The 14,660-nt window shown below is 35.8% G+C and overlaps 1 non-coding gene across 1 annotated transcript; it reads left to right on the top strand.

The window, feature by feature from the left end:
* Positions 1–10,890: 10,890 nt before the first annotated feature.
* Positions 10,891–10,997, top strand: LOC113863987. The gene has a single exon (XR_003504597.1). It is a non-coding gene; the product is annotated as a small nucleolar RNA R71 (small nucleolar RNA).
* Positions 10,998–14,660: the final 3,663 nt, after the last annotated feature.

Raw genomic sequence — 14,660 nt, 5'->3', positions numbered from 1 at the left:
TCGCCAAGTTGAAGACTCTCTGGAACGATCACTTTTGATGACAATAGTGGTTACACAGAGCTTTCCTGATATCTTGCCTCTCTAGAACTATCGCTTTTAATGATAAAAGTGGTTACGCAGAGCTTTCCTTCTTCTTTGAGCTCTGAAGTGATCACTTTCACTGACAACAGTGATCACGCGCAGTCTACAATTTCTTATTCTTGTGTTTTTGGAGTCCAGACTTGCTTCTTTCCTCTTCCTTGTCATCAAACCTCCATAGATATGATCCTTGCTTAATTTATTCCTTCAAAAACAAGATTAAAAACTTAATTCCTAAGCAAAAATTTTACAATTGCTAAAATAACTACAAATTTAAACAAAACTTCAATTCCTTCTCTTTTTTTAAGTTTTTCTGCTTTCTTTATACATTTTTCTTATCAAATGTGTTAGAATTATGCTAAAATATCAGTCAAAATATGGATTCATCACTACCCCAAACTTGAATTTTTACTTGTTCTCAAGCAAATAAAACTAAACCAAGGGTAATTCTTCCACTTCTCAAAAACCAATTAGCAAACTGCTTTTCTCAGATTTTTTAATTTCCAATTCTGTGTTTTCTGCAAAATTTTCAATCAAGATGTTCATCCAATTACTCATCATTGCAATCACAATGCATATATCTAAGTGAATATATATAAGCCAAGTTCATGTGAGAAACATGAAAAATCATGATCACTTCTCACTGGACAGTGTTTCCCTCATTTCTCAGCAGTGTTTAGGTATTGTTTTCTCTCTTTAATCATCAATTGAGCTACACTCTACCATATGCTTGCCTAATTTCTCCATCTCCTCTGCTTAGTACAGCCAATCACACATCAAGAGGACTTTTTACAATTTATAACAGGGCTTAGGTTAAGGTAGATACTGAACAAAATAAGAAACAAGTTGCAATTTCAAAAGATCAAAAGTATTTTGAGTGAATGACTTTAAAACTAGTCTGGTTTAGCATCAATTCACATTAAATCCCTCAATTATGCAGCAAACTGATTGTTTTGTGCAGCAGAATTTTCATTTTCCTTTTTCTTCTCTTACTTCCATTTACTCTTTTCTTTTCCTTGAATTTCTTTTTCTTTTTCTCTGCAACAGTTTACTGCGAATTTCTTCTTTTTGATCTCCATTTTTCTCTTTTCAACTCAGATTCTGTTTTTGAACTCATGTTTTACTCTTTCCACAGTTTTGCTGCATAATTTTTCATTTTTCTGCAGCACTTTTGTTCTTTCGTTCTGACTTTTTGAACTCAAACTTAGATAGCTTGCTACTCCCCTACCCCAAACTTAAAAATTTGCTTGTCCTCAAGCAACATAATTGGATGCTACCCCAAACTTAGTTTTAAAACTCATTCTTGATTAAACTCACAATGCCTTTGATCAATTTGAATGGTAAAATTGGTTTTTCAGCAAGGCGTGTAATGAAGTTAACTTAAGAAAAGGGAATATTAAGCTCAAAGGGGTAAACTAGGGCAATTAATCATAAGGGAAGGCATTTTAGGCTAACTAAGTATATCAAACATGGCCTCTATCATGTGTGTGAGAACTGTAACATGCATATTTAATTAAGAACAAGGGCAAGTTCTAGAGAATGCAGTAAAATTTGATTAATCACACAAGAAAAAGAAATAGGCAGCTCAAGTCTCACTAGGCATTTATAAGTGATCATGTGGATTAATGAAAACACAATGCACTTTTCAGAAATATATGCATCTAGTGGCAACTGCCTCATTTTTGAAAATACAAGTGTGATCTCATTTTGAGAATGGGAAAAACAACTTAAAAAGAAATTCACATAGAACTCACAGCCAGCAGTTTATTATTTATTCTAGTATTTAGTGTTTTTCAAAAAACAATTCAGTGTAATGTGAGGCTACACATGAATAAGAGGTAGAGAATGAAACCCCCCTTTCATGGCAGCTTGTGCAAGAGTCACCATCCAATGTGTGTGAGTGTTGTGTGTGTGACATTCTCTGCACAAAAACACCAGAATTTCATCAATTCGCAGCAAGAGAAAGGTAATTAGTTAAGAAGCTAATATAATTGCAGAACAGGTAAGTGAAAATTAACCCAAATTGTACCAAATAGTGATTACAACCCAAAAAGTTTAAAACTACCAGAAATTTACAAAATCCTAATAACAGAAAATAAATTCCTAAACTAATCTTCTGCTGCATCTTCTTCCTCTGAGCTTTCCTCATCAGAACCTTCTTCTTCTTCTTCTTCCACTACCTCTTCAAATGGTGGCTGAGGAAAGTGGGTTCTGTATATTGGCATATTCTTGAAAACAGAAGAACGAAGGCACTGGGCATTCTCTGCCAAGTTTGGAGTATGATACATTTCTTCTTTGGTCATTCCCAATTTCTGACCAATATTCAGCATAATACATTCCATTAACATGACTCCAGCTTTGAGGCTATTGTGCAGCTCAGTCTGCCTTTCAGCCAATTGATTCTGCCCTTCAGCTAGCTGCTTCAGAGTGTCCTTCATCATCATTGGTTTCTCTTTCTTGAATTGTGAAGGAATTGGGGCTGCAGAGGTGCAGGAGACAGTTGCATAAATCTCTTTGATCAGAGCTGCAGAAATGGATGGTGCAGCTCTGATTTTCTCTTGATAGTCACCAAACTCTACTCCTGCGTCTTCACAAAGTAATGTAATTACTGAAGGGAAGGCTAATGAATCCCTTTTTGTCTTAAGTATTCCCAAAATACATTCACTTATTACTTGTCCCACATCTATGTAGATGTCAGAGACTATGGCAAAAAGCAGAGCATCCCTCTTCACAGCTAGTGTGGAGCTATGTTTGATAGGCATGAAAGAATTTAAGATAAACATGCTCCATACTTTGGCAAAGGGCAGAAGATTCTTGGTGACAATATGCTTTGGCTTCTTAGATTGGTTGAGCTTCCATGTGGTGCTTGGTTTCCCAATCCTTTCCAGAATTTGCACAAAATCAATATCTGGACTTTCCTTAAATGTTTTGAAGTCCAGCTGTGTAGCATGTTGTGCAGAATTAATTTCCAGCACCTTGTTGATGTTTGCTGGTGAGAAGTCAATTCTCATGCCCTTGACCATGAAGCTGAACTTAGGGATTCCTTTTCCTTTAAACCTCATGGCATTGGCATAGAATTCCTGAGTTATTTCCCTCCAACCTAGGCCAGCTGTTGCACAGAAGAATTCCCAGCCTCTTTTCTGGATTTCCTCCTTGAATTCAGGGTAATTGTTCCCATCTATTTGGAATGCTCTGTCAGGAACAATTTTTCTTCTTAGAATGTTGGCTTTGAAAAAGTTTTCATGAGCCAAACTTCTGAATCTTGGATCATGTGTGGCAGGTGGTGAGGATCCTGAGGGTGCAGCTGTTCTTGGTGGGGGTGATGGTGTAGGTGAAGGTGCAGGTGCAGGAGATCTTGTTGAAGGTGGTGGAGAAGGTGAAAGTTCAGATGTAGGTGCAGATGATCTTGTCTGAGGTGAGGGAGAAGGTGAGGGTTCAGAGATCTGAATAGGTGAAGAACTTGAGACACCATCAGTTTTGGCCCTCTTTGATGCTGCAGCTTGGAGATTTCGGCTGGATCTTCTTGTTGGAGTTGTGGAAGATGCAGCTCGCTTCTTCTTAGGAGTGGTAGAAGATGCAGCTTGCTTCTTCTTAGGAGGACCCACAGGTGTATTGAATGAAGTCCTAACCATTTTGTAATTTTCTGCAAGAAAGGAGTAATTGTCAGTTTAAAATTTTAGAATCAAAGAATAATCCTATACTGCAGAAAATTCAATCAAGCAGTTTGCAGCAATTTAAATTTTCTAATACTTTACATCCTGCAATCTGCTAATAGTATCATCACATTCAAATACCAACACCCAATTGCACAACTTAGTCAAAACATGGAAAATCTAATAGTAGAATTTCAGAGTGCACACTCTTATCAAATATCAGGGTAACACAAAAAGATAATTACATGCCTTGACCAAATTTTCAAACAAATTTTGTGCTGTCAGCAAAAATTCCCAAGTTGTATTCATTTTGCAATCAAATATGCACTTCAGATATCCCCAATTTAATGTCTAATCTCAATTTCAGCATAGTTATGCATTCTAATTTCCAATTCCACAGTTTCAGAAAATTCTGTTGCTATCAGTTCAGATTCTGCAGAGATGTGGTTCATATAATGCAATGTGATTTCAACTATCCCATCAACTAACATACATGACAGAGAACAGCTATTTAGAGTATTATCCATTCTATTTTGAACCAAATAGCCTTAGAGAGTGAATTCAAGTCTGCTATCAAAATATGTATTATACAGATGCACAAAACAAATGCTCAACATTAATCCATCACATTCAGAGAAATTTAGATACTCCTAAGCTGAAAATTCAGGATGTGTTCACTGTCCTAAAGAATTAGGGTAGTGCAGAGCAATCTGTTCAGGTTTCAATCAATTTCCAAAAATATTGCATGCAACTCACTTATTGTAATTTTCAGATTAATGAAGAAGTGGTTCCATCACAGCAGGTAATTTCAAATAGTCGTATTCAGAAATTTCCAATCAACCAATTCACACACTTCAATTTAAGTTAACTAAAATGTTGCAGAATGTGATACATATAGTGTGCAATGCAATGTCAGTTATCCAGTAGAAATGTCATAGTTGACAGAGAAAGACCAATTCAGAGTATTGTCTATTCTATTCTTGAAGCAACTAATATCAAAATAGTTTCCCAACACTCATCTCGACATTTTCCCAAGACACTATATGCAGAACACAGCTCAATAGATAAATTCAGACTTCAAATTCAATATCTCTCAATCAAAACATTATTATTAAAGTCTTTTTAGGTCAAGTCAATTTCTGCAGAAATTTATTAATGTGAAAAGTGCAATGCAGAATTGAATTTTCTCAGAAAACTCAAGTTACAACAAAACCTAATTTCAGTACTTTCTATTCCTCAAATTGATTTAAATGCCTCGAACATTCTTAATTACCCTTTTTCAACAATTTCCCCCAAAATATTTAAACACATACAAAAAACCCCAATCACAGATTTCAGAAATAAGGGAAGTGTACCTTGGTTGAAGATGCAGAAATGATGTTCGAACAGGGAAGAAGAATCTTCTGAATCGCAATGTAGAGATTGATGAGTGGAGAGATCTCAAAGAGGGAAGGGATTTTTTATTTAAAAGCGTATGTGCGTATTCACCCTTAGCAATATTTATAGGCACGCCTAAGCACGTGACTACTTTGGAGAATAAAAGTGACTTTTACGTTATTAAAAATCCCAGCGTTATCACTATTATTCATAAGAGTGAATGTTCTAGAGAGTGGATTTTTCAGAGTGAGGCGCGCGTTATCACTATTGCTGAGCAAAGTGATAACGCACAGCAAAGTGATAACTTTTTTCAATAAAAGTACTAACGCAGAAATATTAGAAGTTTACTTACCTTTGCGTAATCACTTCTGACAGAAAAAGGAAGCGTTCCAGAGAGCTCATTTTCCCATCTGTCTCTGCGTGATCACTTTTAACAGTAAAAGTGATTGTTTCAGCAGAAAACCTCAAAATGCATTCTTTGCGTAGCTTCTTTTCTGTAATAAAGTGACTCCTCTCATTAATCAAATACCTCTAAAACCTTAATGAATTCAATTTTGACTCTTGAATCCATCAAATACACACTCTACACATTGAATCTCAATTCAAGTATCTCAATTGTGCCTCAGAAAATCAGATTCAGCAGAATATTCACATACATTATGCAGAAACTTCCAGAAATTGGTAAAATTAGATTATGCAGAATCTTAAACTCTTAACTACACATTCACCTCATCAATTCTCAGATTAAGCAACCAAATGCACCTCAGAAACTTAGATTTAGCAGTATTTGTGTAGAATTTTCGCAGAATATCAAAAATTTACAGAACAATAATATGCAAAATTCTAAAAACACTATAGAAAGCTTAAACTGGGTTAGAAATGTGAGTTGCCTCTCACAAAGCGCTTTTTTAATGTCACTAGCTTGACATTAGTTGTTCCTCACTCAAGAGGAACCAATTTCAAGCATGATATGTTTCTTGCAAACTCTTCTCCATGATAGATCTTCAATCTTTGGCCATTGACCTTGAATTCCCTCCCTGTTTTCTGATCTTCTATAAGAATTGCTCCAAAGGGAGAAGTCTCCTTTATTAAAAATGGTCCAGACCATCTAGATTTCAGTTTCCCTGGAAACAATTTTAATCTTGAATTGAATAGCAGCACTTGCTGGCCAGGTCTGAAATCTTTTTGCAGAATGAACTTGTCATGGATTCTTTTGGTTCTTTCTTTATACAACTTTGCATTCTCATAAGCTTGCTGTCTGAATTCCTCCAATTCATGCAGCTGCAGAACTCTCTTCCTTCCAGCACTTGACAGATCAAAGTTAAGCCATTTTGTAGTCCAATATGCTCTATGTTCCAGCTCTAGAGGTAGGTGACAGGCCTTTCCAAATACTAATTGATATGGAGACATACCAATTGGAGTTTTAAAAGCAGTTCTGTATGCCCACAATGAATCATCCAGTCTTTTTGACCAATCCTTCCTTGAGCTGTTCACTATTTTCTCTAGAATTTGCTTGACTTCTCTATTTGAAACCTCCACTTGTCCACTTCTTTATGGATGGTATCGAGTAGCAACCTTATGCTTCACACCATATTTCATTAATACAGCTTCAAGATACTTGTTGCAGAAGTGAGTACCTCCATCACTCATCAGCACTCTAGGCACACCAAATCTTGAAAAAATGTTCTTTCTTATAAAAGAAATCACTACCGTTGCATCATTTGATCTGATGGGAATTGCTTCTACCCATTTAGATACATAATCCACTGCCACTAGAATGTATTCGTGTGAAAAATGATGGTGAAATGGTCCCATGAAATCAATCCCCCATACATCAAATAGTTCCACTTCTAAGATGTTGGTTAATGGCAGCTCATGTCTTCTTGAGATATTTCCAGTTCTTTGACATTTGTCACAGTTTTCCACATACCTCTTGGCATCTTTGAAGAGTGTAGGCCAAAAGAAACCTGCTTGCAAAACTTTTGCAGCAGTCCTTAAACTTGCATGGTGGCCTCCATATTCTGAATTATGACAATGCCATAGTATCTCAGCTTGCTCACTTTGTGGAATGCACCTTCTTAGTACCCCATCTACTCCAATTTTGAACAGGTATGGGTCTTCCCACACATAGAATTTGCTGTCATGTAAGAACTTCTTCTTTTGCTGCCAAGTAAACCTCTTTGGAATAAATTGAGTGGCTTTAAAATTTGCAATATCAGCAAACCAAGGCATGTTATCCACTGCAAACAGCTTTTCATCTGGAAATTCTTCATTTATTTCCAATGATTCAGTGGTTGAACTCTCCAAAGGTAATCTGGATAGGTGGTCAGCAACACTATTTTCTTTCCCTTTCTTGTCTTTGATCTCTAGCTCAAATTCTTGGAGGAGTAGAATCCATCTTAATAATCTGGGCTTTGCATCCTGTTTTGTCAAAAGATATTTAAGAGCAGCATGATCAGTGTATACAATCACTTTTGAACCCATTAAATATGATCTAAACTTATCAAAAGCATATACAACAGCTAAAAGTTCTTTTTCTGTTGTTGTGTAATTCATTTGTGCAGGATTTAACACTTTGCTTGAATAATAGATAGCATGTAATTTCCTATCTTTTCTCTGTCCTAACACAGCACCCACTGCACTATCACTTGCATCACACATGAGTTCAAAAGGTAATTTCCAATCTGGTTTTGCAAGAATAGGTGCAGAAATCAGTTTCTCTTTTAGAACAGAAAATGCATGCAAACAATTATCATCAAATATGAAATCTGCATCCTTTATAAGTAAATTACTCAAGGGTTTAGCAATTTTAGAAAAATCTTTTATGAATCTTCTATAAAAACCAGCATGTCCTAAAAAATTTCTAACTCCCTTAACATTGATAGGTGGAGGCAATTTACTAATGACTACTATCTTAGCTTGGTCCACCTCCATTCCTTTCTCTAAAATTTTGTGACCAAGAAAAATGCCTTCTTGTACCATAAAATGACACTTCTCCCAATTCAACACAAGGTTAGTGTATTGACATCTCTACAAAACAATGGATAGATTAGCTAAACAATCATCAAAAGAATCACCAAAAACAGAGAAATCATCCATGAACACTTCTATGATATTTTCTACCAAATCAGAAAAAATAGAAAGCATGCATCTTTGGAAAGTGGCAGGGGCATTACACAAACCAAATGGCATTCTCCTATATGCAAAGACTCCAAATGGACATGTAAATGCAGTTTTCTCTTGATCCAAAGGATCCACAGCTATTTGGTTGTATCCTGAATACCCATCAAGAAAACAATAAAATGAATGTCCAGCAAGTCTTTCTAGCATTTGATCTGCAAATGGTAGTAGGAAATGGTCTTTTCTGGTTGCATCATTTAATTTCCTATAATCTATGTACATTCTCCATCCAGTCACAATCCTAGTAAGGACAAGTTCATTTTTTTCATTAGGTACAACTGTCATACCACCTTTCTTTGGAACAACTTGGACTAGACTTACCCAATTGCTGTCAGAAATAGGGTATATTATTCCTGCATCTAACAGCTTCATGACCTCCTTTTTAACTACCTCTTTCATGGTTGGGTTTAACCTCCTTTGTGGCTGCACAACAGGCTTAAAATTCTCTTCAAATAAAATTCTGTGCTTACAAAATGAAGGATTTATACCTTTCAGATCTGCAATACTCCATCCAATTGCAGATTTGTGTTCTCTCAAAATTCTCAGCAGTTTTTCCCCTTGTTTTTCCTTAAGTTCATTATTGATGATGACTGGATTTTCATGTTTCTCATCCAGAAATGCATACCGCAGATGGGAAGAAAGTTGTTTCAGCTCTAGCTTTTGCTTTTCCTCTTCTTTATCATTCTTTTCTAGCTTCCCCTTCACTGAATTTTCTGCAGATTTTTGAATTGGCAGAACCTCTAATTGCTGCTGCACTTCCATGATGTATTCTTCATGCAGAAGTTCAGATTTATTATTCCCTGCAGATATTATTTCTTCTAACACAGCAAGTTCATCAATTTCATTAATATGGCGTTGTGTAATAAAAGCATCCAGTATATCTACCTTCATACATGTACTATCTTCAATTGGATATTTTAAAGCTTCAAACACATTAAACACTACCTTCTCATCTTGAACTCGAAGCATAAGTTCACCTTTCTGCACATCTATTAAGGCTCTCCCGGTTGCAAGAAATGGTCTTCCTAGGATCAAAGGGATGTTAGAATCCACCTCCATGTCCAGAATTACAAAATCTGCAGGAAAAATGAACTTATCAACTTTAACTAATAAATCTTCAACAACTCCATATGGATAAGTGTCTGATCTATCAGCTAGTTGCAGTGTAATGTTGGTGGGCTTCACTTCCTCTATGCCAAGTTTCTGCAGAACAGCCAATGGCATCAAATTTATGCTTGCTCCCAAGTCACACAATGCTCTTCCCACAGTGTAGTTTCCTATTTCACAAGGAATGCTAAATGAACCAGGATCTTTCAGCTTTTGAGGAAGCTTTCTCTTGAGAATGGCACTGCACTCCTCTGCCAAAGGTACTGTTTTATCATGCTCTAGCTTTCTTTTTCTGGAAAGTAGTTCTTTCATAAACTTTGCATATGAAGGCATTTGCTCCAAAGCTTATGCAAAAGGAATGTTAATTTGTAATTTCTTAAAGACATTCATAAACCTTTCAAATTGTTCCTCTTGTTTAGGATTTTGGACTCTTTGAGGATAGGGCGGCCTCTTGTATTTTTCTGGATCTATTGGCTTACAAGCTTCCTCAAAGAGTTGCCTTTTGGTTTTCCTCTCAGAATTCATAGGAACATCTACTTTTTCTTCTGAATGGTCTTTCTTCAATAGCTTAAAATTTCCTTGTTGCAGATCTTGTTCAATTTTTCTCTCTTCTGCATCATTTACTTTCTTTTTTGCTGGTTTAGGGCTTGCAACTACAGCTCCACTCCTTGTAGTTATGGCTTGACATTGCTCTTTAGGATTGATTACTGTATTGCTTGGAAATCTTCCTTCATCCCTGCTGGATAGTTGTTCAGCTAATTGTCCGATTTATGTTTCTAATTTCTTCATGGAAGCTTCTTGGTTCTTGTAGCTTGTTTGAGTCACCTTCATGAATTGCAGCATAGTTTCTTCCATCTCAGTCAACCTCTCATTCATAGGCTTGGAAAATTTCTGATTTCCTTGAGGTTGAGTGGATAAATTCCTTTGCAAATAAGGCTGTTGTGTTACTGGACCTGCATTAGAAAAAGGCAAATTTGAGTTAGAATTCTTTACAGTAGAATATTGATTATTCCAATTAGAATACTGCTGAGTTCTATTATTCAAAAATTGAAATCCAGGGGGATATGATGGCTGTTGTCTTTGAAAATTATTCATATAATTCACTTGCTCTTGTGGTTCACTTGTGGATGCCTCACATGCACCATTTACATGGTTTCCTCCACAAAAATCACAACTTAGCTGACTGGTAGGCATACTCCCTGTTTGTAAATTGCTGATTTGTTGTGTTAAGGCAGCTAATTGTTCTGAAAACATTTGATTTTGTAGCTGATTCTGTGCAAGAAAAGTTTCCAGAACCTTAGCTTCATGACCAGAATTTCTTCCTTGATTTCTTGAGTTTGAATTCTGATACATTGAAGATGCCATCATCTCAATAATTCTCTGAGCTTCTTCCAAGGACTTTGTATTTAATGAACCTCCAGCAGCAGCATCAACCATTGTTCTTGTTACTGCATTCATCCCATTATAAAAAGTCTCCAATTGCATCCAATCTGGGATACAATGATGTGGACACCTTCTAAGTAATTCTTTGTATCTTTCCCAAGCTTCATACAATGATTCTCCTTCTTGCTGCACAAAGGATGTAATTTCTCCTCTTAACTTAGCAGCTTTGGATGGAGGGAAGTACTTAGTTAGAAACTTATTCACAAGTTCTGTCCAGGTTGTGATGCTTCCTTGTGGTTCGCAAAAAACTTGTTGTTCGCAATCTAACACTAGCAAGTGCACTAGGATTGCAGCAAGTAATGAGTAAATTTAAGATCCAAATATCGTCTCCCTAGGGAATTTAGGTTTCAAATACCACTTCATAGAATTATAACCATTTAAGCTTTTTCGAAATTGGAAGGAGAGTAGTAACATGTAATAACAGCAAACTAGAACAATTAAAAGTAAAATGAACTTGCTGAAAACAGAACAATGAACACACAGTTATGTGATAACAGAGAAAGAAACCATAGCTAGGGAATTGCTTCACCAAAACTCCAATGTTTAATCAATAAGGTTCTGAACTAATAAGCAATTGGAAAGAATGACAATCAGTTTCACATTATATTATTCAGAGGTTAATTCCTTAACTCAGTGAACCTAACATTCAATTAAACCATTCTAATTCCTTAGATCTGATTCAATTAAATATTACTTTAAGTGTAAGAAACCAGAAGATTGCAAGATCAAAGCCTCTTATCCCTAAGAAAACTATAATCTCGGTGATTAGTTCAGATCTGAAGAACAAATTCAATTTCCATTGACAAGAGTTCCTCTGAATTTAGTTAATCAAATTTCCATTCAATTTCCACGTGAAGTTCAGACTCAATCACTCAATCTATTCAAAAGCTTGAAATTCATATCCAAATCAATTCAACATGTTCGTTTCAGATCTACAATCCCTAACTATGAACGAATTACACAACCATGGCAGCAGAGAAAAGAAAAGAAAGAGAAGAAGAGAAGAAGAAACTCAGAAACGCCATGGAAGCTCGCTCCACTCTAATTCCTCTTCGTGAAGCTCCAAGATTCGAATCCCCACTCCTCTCTCTCACTTCCTCTAACAAGAAGCTAACTAAAAAAACTGAAAATGAACAGAATCCCTTCTTTCCGGATCGTTTCTGGTATTTATAGAATTTCCCAGATTTTCACGTCATCACTTTTATTAGAAATAGTAGTTACGCAGAGAGTTTTTGGTTGCGCGTTAACACTTTTCCCAGAAATGGTGGCCACGGGCATTTTCCTGATATTGAGAGCTCTCTAGAACTATCACTCTTGATGATAAAAGTGGTTACGCAGAGCCAAGGTAGTTGCGCGTTATCACTATTGCTGATAAAAGTGACTACGCGCAACTCGCCAAGTTGAAGACTCTCTGGAACGATCACTTTTGATGACAATAGTGGTTACACAGAGCTTTCCTGATATCTTGCCTCTCTAGAACTATCGCTTTTAATGATAAAAGTGGTTACGCAGAGCTTTCCTTCTTCTTTGAGCTCTGAAGTGATCACTTTCACTGACAACAGTGATCACGCGCAGTCTACAATTTCTTATTCTTGTGTTTTTGGAGTCCAGACTTGCTTCTTTCCTCTTCCTTGTCATCAAACCTCCATAGATATGATCCTTGCTTAATTTATTCCTTCAAAAACAAGATTAAAAACTTAATTCCTAAGCAAAAATTTTACAATTGCTAAAATAACTACAAATTTAAACAAAACTTCAATTCCTTCTCTTTTTTTAAGTTTTTCTGCTTTCTTTATACATTTTTCTTATCAAATGTGTTAGAATTATGCTAAAATATCAGTCAAAATATGGATTCATCACTACCCCAAACTTGAATTTTTACTTGTTCTCAAGCAAATAAAACTAAACCAAGGGTAATTCTTCCACTTCTCAAAAACCAATTAGCAAACTGCTTTTCTCAGATTTTTTAATTTCCAATTCTGTGTTTTCTGCAAAATTTTCAATCAAGATGTTCATCCAATTACTCATCATTGCAATCACAATGCATATATCTAAGTGAATATATATAAGCCAAGTTCATGTGAGAAACATGAAAAATCATGATCACTTCTCACTGGACAGTGTTTCCCTCATTTCTCAGCAGTGTTTAGGTATTGTTTTCTCTCTTTAATCATCAATTGAGCTACACTCTACCATATGCTTGCCTAATTTCTCCATCTCCTCTGCTTAGTACAGCCAATCACACATCAAGAGGACTTTTTACAATTTATAACAGGGCTTAGGTTAAGGTAGATACTGAACAAAATAAGAAACAAGTTGCAATTTCAAAAGATCAAAAGTATTTTGAGTGAATGACTTTAAAACTAGTCTGGTTTAGCATCAATTCACATTAAATCCCTCAATTATGCAGCAAACTGATTGTTTTGTGCAGCAGAATTTTCATTTTCCTTTTTCTTCTCTTACTTCCATTTACTCTTTTCTTTTCCTTGAATTTCTTTTTCTTTTTCTCTGCAACAGTTTACTGCGAATTTCTTCTTTTTGATCTCCATTTTTCTCTTTTCAACTCAGATTCTGTTTTTGAACTCATGTTTTACTCTTTCCACAGTTTTGCTGCATAATTTTTCATTTTTCTGCAGCACTTTTGTTCTTTCGTTCTGACTTTTTGAACTCAAACTTAGATAGCTTGCTACTCCCCTACCCCAAACTTAAAAATTTGCTTGTCCTCAAGCAACATAATTGGATGCTACCCCAAACTTAGTTTTAAAACTCATTCTTGATTAAACTCACAATGCCTTTGATCAATTTGAATGGTAAAATTGGTTTTTCAGCAAGGCGTGTAATGAAGTTAACTTAAGAAAAGGGAATATTAAGCTCAAAGGGGTAAACTAGGGCAATTAATCATAAGGGAAGGCATTTTAGGCTAACTAAGTATATCAAACATGGCCTCTATCATGTGTGTGAGAACTGTAACATGCATATTTAATTAAGAACAAGGGCAAGTTCTAGAGAATGCAGTAAAATTTGATTAATCACACAAGAAAAAGAAATAGGCAGCTCAAGTCTCACTAGGCATTTATAAGTGATCATGTGGATTAATGAAAACACAATGCACTTTTCAGAAATATATGCATCTAGTGGCAACTGCCTCATTTTTGAAAATACAAGTGTGATCTCATTTTGAGAATGGGAAAAACAACTTAAAAAGAAATTCACATAGAACTCACAGCCAGCAGTTTATTATTTATTCTAGTATTTAGTGTTTTTCAAAAAACAATTCAGTGTAATGTGAGGCTACACATGAATAAGAGGTAGAGAATGAAACCCCCCTTTCATGGCAGCTTGTGCAAGAGTCACCATCCAATGTGTGTGAGTGTTGTGTGTGTGACATTCTCTGCACAAAAACACCAAAATTTCATCAATTCGCAGCAAGAGAAAGGTAATTAGTTAAGAAGCTAATATAATTGCAGAACAGGTAAGTGAAAATTAACCCAAATTGTACCAAATAGTGATTACAACCCAAAAAGTTTAAAACTACCAGAAATTTACAAAATCCTAATAACAGAAAATAAATTCCTAAACTAATCTTCTGCTGCATCTTCTTCCTCTGAGCTTTCCTCATCAGAACCTTCTTCTTCTTCTTCTTCCACTACCTCTTCAAATGGTGGCTGAGGAAAGTGGGTTCTGTATATTGGCATATTCTTGAAAACAGAAGAACGAAGGCACTGGGCATTCTCTGCCAAGTTTGGAGTATGATACATTTCTTCTTTGGTCATTCCCAATTTCTGACCAATATTCAGCATAATACATTCCATTAACATGACT

The sequence above is a fragment of the Abrus precatorius genome, unplaced genomic scaffold, assembly GCF_003935025.1.
Source record: "Abrus precatorius isolate BTA unplaced genomic scaffold, Abrus_2018 Scaffold3, whole genome shotgun sequence".
Classification (NCBI taxonomy): Eukaryota; Viridiplantae; Streptophyta; class Magnoliopsida; order Fabales; family Fabaceae; genus Abrus; species Abrus precatorius.
This window is presented reverse-complemented; position numbering and strand designations above follow the sequence as displayed.